We start from the raw sequence: 10,907 nt of genomic DNA, 5'->3' as shown, positions 1-10,907 counted from the left end.
CAGACTGCAATCACAGGACCTTTCAGAGTATTAGTGCAGACCCTGCTGACTGAGGGCCCAGGACCAAGTGCACAGCTGAGCTGAGGTCCAGGAACAGGAAGCAGAGGGGCGGGTTTCACCCCGCTCAGCTAGCGATGTTAATCTACTAGCTGGTGTCCTAGGGCGGCCTCAGTCTCCAGGATCTGATGAGACAGCACTACAGTCTGAGTTTCTGTTGGGGCCTGAGGAGAAGTGGGGTAAGCCCAACTAGGCACCCACAGCTGTTCTTGCTGTCTGTAATCGCCATCTTCCGCCATTGCTAAGAATCATGGGAAGGAAGCCCAGTGGTGCTGTGAGTTGTGAAACCGTGTCCTCATGATGGCAGTAGAGCTCCACTCACGAGCTTGTGAGCGATTGTCCCCCGCCCTTCGTGTCTGAAAAAAAACCGATTAAAGATAGTACCAAGGAGTGTGAATGCCCGGGGTTTTGCTCAGTTCTGAGTGTTTTGAAAAGTATTTAATTTTTGTCTTGTTTTTCAGGTGAAGCCAAACTAAAGCCCAAATTTAGGAGAGGTCATAGGATGCTTTTCCTTCTCTCATGTAGGGTGTTTCCCATTTCCTCCATTTCCACTCTGTTCAGGTGCCTAGTTTTATTTAAAAATTTGATACCCTTGTTTCTTTTAATTTTGATGCAATAAAGATGTGGTATGAGGTTTAGAAGGGAAGTAACCTGCAGTGAAGTGAGCACAAGTAATTCAATGGCTATACATGAGGGCTGCAATGTCTGAGTTACAAGTCACAGCCTCAGGGTTTGATCCTCACTACTGGACATGGGGAGCTAATTCACTTCTAAGTTATGTGCATTGGAATTTCCCACTTCCTAATATTGTGAGAACTATTTGTGGCATTAAATCTGATTCATAATATGATTGGGATGGAAATTTAGAAAAAAATTGGTGAAATTAATAATGAGAATCCATTATTATATGAAATAATTTTATTAATATGTTTTGTTTTGTTTTCTTTGCTTTTGTTTTTTTGGGTTTATTTTTTTTTTGTTTTGTTTATTTTTTTATTTTTTCCACAAAACAGGGTTTCTCTGTAGCCCTGAGTGGTCTAGAACTCATTCTAGACCAGGGTGGCCTGGAACTAACAGAGATCCACCTGCCTCTTCCTCTCCTTCCACAGTGGTGGGATTCAAGGGATGAGCCTTCCACCACTGCCTGTCTTGAGTTATTTTTACAGAATATTTTTTCCATGTCTGTATCTATTCTGTCAGGTGAGAGAATTAATTCAATTATAAATATCTTTCTAGCAATGTCTAAGAAGAAAAGTTGGCCAGCTTGAAGCCTGCATTTATTTGTATTATAAACTCCATATTGTAATCAAGTGTTACCTTATTGAACTGTATATATTTCTATAAGTCCAGTTTGTGCACACACACAGATAAACACACACAAGAACATATGTTCCACAAGAAAGTCTAAGGGGTTGAAAAATGTTTCATCAGCTTCGTCTTGCAGTAGTTGGGAAATAACAGAGAGACCCACAGTGGACAGTGTGGCGAGAGTGAGAGTCTTGTAGAACACTTGCTCATGAATGGCCCCTCAGGTTCCTGGGAGCTAAGCAGATGATGACCCTTAAGAATGTAAGAGTCAGAGGGCATGCATAACACCAAGGAAACTGTCTTCTAGACATAACAGGGCTGACACACATCAGAATTCTCGGAGAACCCACAGCATGCGCAGGGCGTACAGAGGTTGAAGATGTGATCCCAGCTCTGATAAGTCTTTTGTGTTTGTGTTATAGTTTCTGATTTTATATTTTTATGGATTTTGTATTTGTATGTCTTTCTGTGTACCTATGTGTAATACTTGTCCTTTGTAAAGGTAACCTTTATTCTTCTGTATGATTGTTGTCTTGGGGGCTTATTACCTTCAGTCTGTTAACCTAAGCCTAGTCCTTGAACCTTCTAACTTCTATACAGTCTTATTGGGCCTAGAATGTTTTCAGCCTCTGCGACTTGCTGCTGAATAACTCACCCCTTCTAGGTCTTTCTGATCTCTGGCTGGTTCATCAACCCTGCTTTTCTGGCTCAAACTCCGCTCCAAGCTGACTTAATTCAATCTGGCTTTTCTCTAGGTTTCTTACTGAATCGCTGTGCTTGGCCTCACACTAACTTTGATGATCTGTTTTAACCTTTGGGCTCCTCATTCTCTGGCTTCTTTAACTGTATCTAGTTTGTCCTCACTCTGCAAGATGTGTGCTAGGGCTGAGCCCTACCATGACAAGGTCTTGCCAGGTCGCATTCTTCGGGTTCACAATGTGATCAAATATCCTGCAGTAGTGCTTTTCTTTTTATTTTTTAAACTTCTGATTTGTTTGTATTTTACACCCCTTCACCCATTTTTAAAAAGATGGGATCTCTGTAGTCCAGGGTGACCTAGAACTGAAAGATCCGCCTGCTCTGTCTCCTGAATGCTGTAATTAAAGGAGTGAATCACCATATAGCCCGTGTTTGATTTTTAAAGTGAGGCAAGAAAGGAGGCCTGGAGGTGGAGGTAGGTGGTTAGAGAAGATGAGTGGGGAAGGGGAAACCATGATCAGAATATATTGTGTGAAAAATTATTGAAGGATGAGCAAAGTGTCTGTGTCCTAGTGGGAATTCATGCCATATGCAGAGAGCACAGGTTAGAAAGTGGTGTCTGATGTGAACTGTCTCTGCCTCTTCTTAGGTCTTTAAGCAAAGAGCTGCCAACAATTCAACAAAGAGTATGAGAAATGGAGGCGAATTCCAGTGTCTACTGTGAGTACAGTGTTTCAGACAAGATCTGCCAGAAGGGGAGATCTGAATGTTTAATGTGAATGCAATTTAACTCCTGAGAAAATATTAACAATGAGGTGGTTGGTGAGGCCAAAGTTTGGTTTTACTGAGAACCAAACACTTTGGTTAGACCAAGAGCACAATAGTTTGATCTTGTCCTTTCCAACTGGATGGTATATAAGGCAGCCATATTTCTTGTGGGTTTTCTTTTTTTCCAAACAAGAAGGGAGGGGGAAGACATTACAAAATGGCGCTTGTATAAATATGAAGTATAACACTGCCACCATGAGGAAGCAGTTTCAAAACATATAACGCCATTTCAGCTTCCTGCCCTCTTCCGTAGAGCAGTGATTCTCAACCTGTGGTTTGCATACCAGATGTCCTGCCTATCAGATAATTACATTATGATTCATAAGAATATCAAAATTACAGCCGTGAAATTGCATCGACAGTAATGATTTCTGTTTGGGGGTCAGCACAGTATGAGGAACTGTGGGACAGGGTCTTGGCATTAGGAAGGTTGAGAACCACTGACTCGGGTTAAGGTTGGTCTGTAGAGGTTTGGAGAAGCTAGTGCTAGAAGCTGGCCTTCCTTAAATTCCTCTAAGGCCCTAGGAGAGCCTGTATGCTCTAGGTGTTAACAATTATCAAAGAAGTTATATTTACTGTCTGAAATAGTTTATGCTGTTTTCTATAAGAACCTTTTAATTGTTCCTGAGTACATCAAAATAAATACTAGATGCCTTGTGATTGATTGCATGACGACTGCTTATTCGATATGACTCCTTAATCTTCATAGTTTCTCTTTTAAAAAGTACTTGTTTATATTTTGAATGCATGCACAGAAATATTTGAGATGATCAGTTCAACAACTAATCAGGGTAATCTTGAGGCTGTGCAGTGAAAGTATCCTGGGGCTTGTACCATACATGAGGCCTTCTGCTTGCATCCTATCTAAACACTTCATCAACAGTCGAGCCAGCCTGCAATCCTAGCAGTAGAAGGTGGAGGCAGGATGATCAGAAGTTTAAAGTCATAATAGGCTACTTTGGGTCTTTTAGACCACTTGGGCTTCAAGACTCCATCTCAGGAGACTAAGGGAAACCTAGGCTGCTAAAGAAGCAATAGAATATAGTTAAGAACTGTTGAACTAGTTTTTGTTGCTCTCTTTGTCAATACCTTAGTTATGAGAAGTGTTTATAGAAATCCATTAGTCTATAAGAATTATTGAGTTAACAGAAGAATCTTTTGCAGAACCTCAGACCAGATCTGTTATTAGAGATGCCTTCCTCTAAGCACCAAATTTAAATTCCAGAACACTCTTCTCCCTTTTTATTTGGAACGTCCATTTTGTGTCTGAGACAGAGATTTGATGCAGTGGCAAAGAATGGGGCATAGAGTGCTGGGCAAACAGAGGTCCAGCTGCATGAGAAACACCTCCTAGAGGAAGCAGGGAACATAGTTGATTTCTTCCTTCCTTCCTCCCTCCTTCCTTCCTTCCTTCCTTCCTTCCTTCCTTTCTTTCTTTTTGTTTTTGTTTTTTTGTTTTTGGGTTTTTTTTTTGTTTGTTTGTTTTGGTTTTGGTTTTTCAAGACAGGGTTTCTCTTTATAGCCCTGGCTGTCCTGGAACTCACTCTGTAGACCAGCCTGGCCTCAAACTCAGAAATCTACCTGCCTCTGCCTCCCAAGTGCTGGGATTAAAGGTGTGTGCCACCACTGCCCAGCACACCTTTGATTGTTAAGAAATCAATTCTTTTGCTAAAAGTTTGGTTTCAGATGAAAAAAACAAAAGAATAATTAGACCCTTCAGAAGATCCTATAGAAGTCAAAACAGTTGTGTTCCCTGGCGCCTTTTTCTCCAGGTGATGTTTCTCAGGTAGGAAGGGCACTAAGATGATGTTTTTGACCACAGCTAGTGCATTACTAACGCCACAAGGATGTACAATTGCCAAGAAAGCATGATTTCCCATGAAGCTTCTCAGTGATGGGGAAAGTGTAGGCTGGAGAAGGCTAGGGTCTTGAGCTTGCTCTGTTGACCCAGCTAGGCAGCAACACTCCATCCTTCTGTAGGGTGGGAATCCCACATAAACCCCAGCATGCACAGGTCCAAGATACAATTGTAAAGTAAGAATTTAGTATAAAGCCAGGAAGAAGCATGGCTCCAGAAGTGGCTCATCAGTTAAGAGTATTTCTTGCTTTCCCAAAGGACCTGGGCTTGGTTCCCAGCACCCTAACTGAAATGAATGGGGTCTCAACTTCCTGTTAAATGTAGTGTCAAGGAAACCAACACCCCCTTTTGGCCTTTGTGGTTACTTGCACACACATAACATACACTCATACACCTAGGCATATACACATGCATACACACATATAAAATCTTCAAAGAAAGCATGAGGCTATAAACCTGTATTCTGATTTTAAAAGTTTGTATTGTATATGAGTAGAAACTTACTAATGTATTAAATAATACATTGGTTTTTTTCTTTGTTTTTTTTTTTCTTTTTCTTAGTTTCCAGGCTAACAATTACTCATTAGAATATGCAAGCCTCAAACTCTGAGCTATAACAATTCCTTAGCCTTGGCTATGTTATATATACTAAGCTCCAACCTTCAAAATGAAAGACATGAAAATCATTGTGCAACATAATTCATTTCAATGCACATTTAATGAGTGCTTCATTATCTATAGTGAGCTGTGTGTCTAGGCATTGGGTGAGTTGCAGTCAATGTGGAAAATTCATCAGTGTGAATATTAAGTTTAACGAAAGTACTTTCTGGATCCTGTGTATGGTGTATATCTTAAGCATCAATGAGGAAAAATAACACTGATGCCCAACTGAAAGCATGATGAAGAATTAAGGGATCCAAAGTGAAACCAGGGGAAACTGTTAGACTGTTGGAAGCACTGGAACACTGGAAATGCTTGGGTTTCTGGAGCATTCAATCTTCAGCAGGCCCCAGATCTTCCTTACAGGCCACATCCTGCTGTCCACACAGGGCCTGTTACATCCATCACGACTGGGAGTATGAAACCTAGGGAACAAGTGAATCTGGTAGACAACCTGTGTTCCTGGTGCCCACTTTGCTCCAATCCAGGTCCTGAATTAGCTGTAATTTCATTTCTTACCTAAAACTGAATGCTGAGACTTGTCCCCGAGATCCAAAGACAATCAGGTACCATGAGAAAGGACTGGACCTAGAATGCTGCTGGCTGAAGAAGAGGAGAAATGCAGGATTGTCATTGACTAGGCCTTCACTTCTGGCTCTCAGGTCTTCAGAGAGGATGCACAAGAAAGGAGGGCAGGTGCTTCAGACACTTTCAGTCTGCCCCAATCTGTCTGGCTCTCTTTTGGTGCTTGAGGTCTGATACAGGTCCTTATCCAATAGATGTGGTATCAACATAAAATTAAAATGGAATCTGCACTATCCAGATCAATTTTTCTCACAATATAGGAAAAATGCAAAGAGGGCTCCCATTTATTACAGTTTGTAAAGGCAGGAGGAGAGAGCTGTAGTCAGGACACCATTGGTTCTCGGGGTCAACACTGCAATTATGCAGAAAATGTTTCCCACATACCCACACTTGTACACCTCGTCCTGAATCTTGTTGCCAGCAACTTTGAAGGGTAGGGAAGGATCAGGGGGATTCTTAAATGGGAAACCCTGCCGTTTACTGATTTTTTTTTCCCCCTCCTTCTGTCGTAAGACTGCAATCACAGGACCTTTCAGAGTATTAGTGCAGACCCTGCTGACTGAGGGCCCAGGGCCAAGTGCACAGTTGAGTTGTGGTCCAGGAACAGGAAGCAGAGGGATGGAGGAACAGGAAGCAGAGGGGCGGGTTTCACCCTGCTCAGCTAGCGATGTTAATCTACTAGCTGGTGTCCTAGGGCGGCCTCAGTCTCCAGGATCTGATGAGACAGCACTACAGTCTGAGTTTCTGTTGGGGCCTGAGGAGAAGTGGGGTAAGCCCAACTAGGCACCCACAGCTGTTCTTGTTGTTAGTAATCGCCATCTTCTGCCATTGCTAAGAATCATGGGAAGGAAGCCCAGTGGTGCTGTGAGTTGTGAAACCGTGTCCTCATGATGGCAGTAGAGCTCCACTCACGAGCTTGTGAGCGATTGTCCCCCGCCCTTTGTGTCTGAAAAAACGGCAAGGGTGGCTGTCCTGAGTTTTGTTCATACTTGATACTTTGAACAGTATTTTATTTTCTTTCATTTCATTTTATTGATCTTGTATTCCATGTGAAGTGAATCTGAGGCCTAATTCTACCTACTTTGAAGAGTCCTTGGACTCTTTTCCTTCTGTTAAATAGGATATTTCCTTTCTGAAAAGATGGAATTCACAGAGAAATGCACCAAAGAATATGGCTGCCTAAAGTTTTGTGGATCTTGAAATAGTTTCCTCAGTTTGCCTAGGTCTGAGTACGTGGAAAGGTATTTTTTGTGTGTATCCTGTTTTCCACATTCAGCCAAACTGAAGCTCAGATTTAGCAGAGATTTTAGGATTCTTCCCTCTGCTATGGAGGGTATTTCCAGTTTCGTTCATTTTCACCTGTCCAGGAGCATAGCGTTATTTAAATTTTTGCTGCTATTTATTTCTTGTAATTTCTATACAAGTATGCTCTGAGGTTTAGGAGAAGATAAATATGAAGTGTCATAGCCGAGGGGTTTGAATGCTGTGTGCCCTAGGTCCTTGGTTTGATCCTCAGTAACTTGAGTATGCAACTGTCAGGTTTTCAACTTCAAGTATTTTGAGAAATATTAACGATAGTAAATCTTACTTGTAATATTTAGATGGAATTGTAGGTAAGATTTAATGAGATTAATATGAGATCTCATTTTTTATGAGAACTGATTAATTATTTTTAGTGAATGTTTTCTATGTGTGTGAAGCTATTCTGCTGGCTAAGCACATTTACTGAAAAATAAGATACATTTTCAGTGATTTCATGTTGCCTTGGGACATCAGATTTCACAATGTCTAAGAAAAATTGGCCCTCCAATAGTCCCAATAATGTTTAATATGTGAAAGAAGCATATGTCTTGCATTTCCATATACCATCTTAATAATAATATATATGCTTGTGTAAGTTTTGATCACTTTATAGTATCTATAATTTGGACATTGTTTTAAAATGGTATTTATTTAAAGACTTTCCTGTCGTGATTTTATATATATATATTTCATTAATTCATGGTATAGCTCATTCAGGAGTTTTTTATTTTAATATTGTTTTCAAGTAGTATACAAAATAATAGGTTTCACCAAGGCACTTTTTATATATACTTTGCTCTTGTTTTTCTCCCTCTGAGCCTGTCTTCCCTGTCCCCCTGCTGACATTCCTTTTACCCCTCCCTCTTCCAATAAGTGCCATTTTCTCTTTCATGTCACAGTAGTCCATTTCTCACTGAACACGTCTCCCCCCTCAGAGCTTCTCTGTTCCTCTCATGATCCCATTTCTAATTTCATGATCCAGTTACAACACCAACTTACACATAGACAAATGTGTGTGCATGCTCACATGAATGCAAACTTTAACTCTGCATATGAGAGAGAACAATTTGTATCTGTCTGTCTGAGCCTGAGATTTTCTTCACGCTGATTTTCTTGTTCTATATATTATTTTCCATGTGTTTCTATTACTTCATTTTTTCTTCATGGCCAAAAAACACTCCACTTTCCATATGTATTTTCATTTTCCACATGTCAAATCTTGTTCACACTGCAGCAGTAAACATGCAAACATCTTTGTGGCAGAACCCAGAGTCCTTTGACGATTCAAGATATGGTCACATTTTACTATTGTCGCTTAGTTCTGACATTAATTTTCACCTGATGGTATTATTATTATACCCAGATATGTAGTGTAAAAGCAGGGACTATTTGACAAATATCCAAAGTAAAAGGATGTATTTTAAAATCAGTCTTCAGTGCCTGAAGTGAAATCTCAGTAGTTAAATGTACAGTTTTCTCTTGCAGTGAACACAGATTATAGCCTCAGCACCCACATGATGGCTCACACTTGTCTGTTACTCCAGTTCCAGGGATAAAATTCCTCCTTCTATCTTCTTGGAGGAAGAATACCTGAGTGGTGCACCTCCATTCCTGGTGGAAAATGCTGACACACGTAAAATTTGAAACCAAGTTAGCAGTCATTGGTGCTGTCTTCATAGCTCATAGTGCTTTGCTGGAATACAGGAAGATCTAGATTTTATCCCAGCATATTAAAAAATACCATTGTAAAGAACCAAACTCCAGCCCCTAATACTATGTCAGAGAATATCTAGGGAGAATCATTCAGCATGCCTAAGAAGTGTATGAGGTACTTGAGCTATAATAAATGAAGAGAAAATTGAGTCATGTGTGTACAGATGAATGGAAAGTCCAAGAATGACATATATTAATGGGGAAATTATTAAAAGAGTCTAGATTTTTGTCCACTGCCTTCAATGTGTGTTTAATTGCCCTGAAGTAGAGTATTTCTATTCAAGTATATCCACGTACATATGGGCTTGTTTCAGTGCTAATCATGCTATAATGTTTTCCATAGGATAATCAGTGCCATGCATTTGTGTATTATTTAAAGAAAAATACTGGATCTGGTGAGAGGATCAAGGTTCTTGGTTCCCAGCCTAACCACATGAATTCCGTTCCCATAATTCTAACTATAGAGGAACTCAGATTCCTGAGGTTGTCCTGAACACACACATGCATTCAAACAAATATAATAGACACACATGTATATCAGTTTTAAAAGGTAAGTAGAAATTAATGTGATGTACAGATTAATGTATTCACTGTTTAAATAGGAAATGTTGGTACCATATACATTTTGTATTATTCAAACTACAGCACACATTGTATGCTGCAGGATATTTTCAGAAACCCTAAATACAAAAATATGTATGTACACTTAAAAGTACACAAAAGTTATCATCAGGTGTCTAACAGGCTGTATGGAATGCTGATATCAAAGAAAAACTTTGTTTTCTGAACACACAGACAGAGTTAAAGAGGTTGAAAAGACCCTCAGTTCCAGTGTTCTCTCCCTCCATCTCCTCCCACTCCCCCTCCCACCTTAACCGTCCCCTTCTCGTTCCTTCAAAATATAGGTATGAGGTGTTAGTACATAATATAGTACAATCTTAATGGAAATGTATTGAATGTTCAGTTTTGATTTCAGGTCAAACATACTCTGTGATCTATCTGATTGGGATTTACAGTGATTTCAATAGACTTGCCACCCCAAATAGTATAGAGCATTAAATCTTGAGACCTTCCTAGAAATCCACTACAGTCGGGTAGTCAGCTTGGCTGGACACTCAAGTCCAGTTGCCCAAGTCAGGATGAGGTATGGTGCCCAGGGAATCTGTGAAGGGAATCAGAGAACCAGGTTTTCTGGATCCTAGGTTTGATCTTCTCAAGACCCTGAGTTGGCAGCATTTTTTTTTTCTTTCTACCTAGGACTGGATGATAAGATTTAACCTCCACACCACAAGACCAGGGGTAGACTGCTGCTGGGTGAAGGTGAGACCATAGACTTGATCATTGAGCAGCCATTGATTTCTTCAAAACACCTGATGCTTGAGGAAGGTGGGTGCCTCCAAGCTCCTTCTCCCTTTCTTACCTTCCTGCCCGGATTATAGATTCCATGCAGTTTCCTTCACACATTAGAGATTTTATTCTTGGGGTTTTGGTGGTTGATTCCTATGAAGGTACAGATGGATGTGCTAGTTGTGCCAATACTGAGAAATTCAATGGAAGGTATCCCCTCCTGCAGATGAATCCTCCTTTTAAGGAAAGCTGCCCTAGTTGCTGTACTCTGTCCATGTATTGGAGTTTTTTTCAGACTGTAATGGCGGGGCCAGAGATTGGCAGTCAGAACACTGTCTCTACACTGGGGCAACACTGCCATCATGCGGATAATGTTTCATACTTACCCTCGCACCACTTCCTAAATCCTGCTTCTTGGCAGCCATTTTGAAGCGGAGAGGATTGGGAGATTCCTAAGTGGCGAACCTTCCCCGTTTTACTTTTAATTTTCCTCTTTCTGTAGTCAGACTGCAATCACAGGACCTTTCAGAGTATTAGTGCAGACCCTGCT

The 10,907-nt window shown here is 40.6% G+C and overlaps 1 long non-coding RNA gene across 2 annotated transcripts; it reads left to right on the top strand.

Annotated features, from left to right (window-relative positions):
• The first annotated feature begins 1,074 nt into the window (after positions 1 to 1,074).
• On the top strand, positions 1,075 to 10,464 carry LOC114616104. 2 transcript variants are annotated; one of them, XR_003710594.1, is made up of 4 exons: positions 1,075 to 1,257; positions 1,673 to 2,539; positions 2,714 to 2,784; positions 10,268 to 10,464. It is a non-coding gene; the product is annotated as an uncharacterized LOC114616104 (long non-coding RNA). The 2 variants fall into 2 exon arrangements; XR_003710593.1 differs by having other exon boundaries at positions 1,075 to 2,539.
• The last annotated feature ends 443 nt before the right edge of the window (positions 10,465 to 10,907 follow it).

Source organism: Grammomys surdaster, unplaced genomic scaffold (assembly GCF_004785775.1).
Source record: "Grammomys surdaster isolate TR1022 unplaced genomic scaffold, NIH_TR_1.0 280712, whole genome shotgun sequence".
Lineage (NCBI taxonomy): Eukaryota > Metazoa > Chordata > Mammalia > Rodentia > Muridae > Grammomys > Grammomys surdaster.
This window is presented reverse-complemented; position numbering and strand designations above follow the sequence as displayed.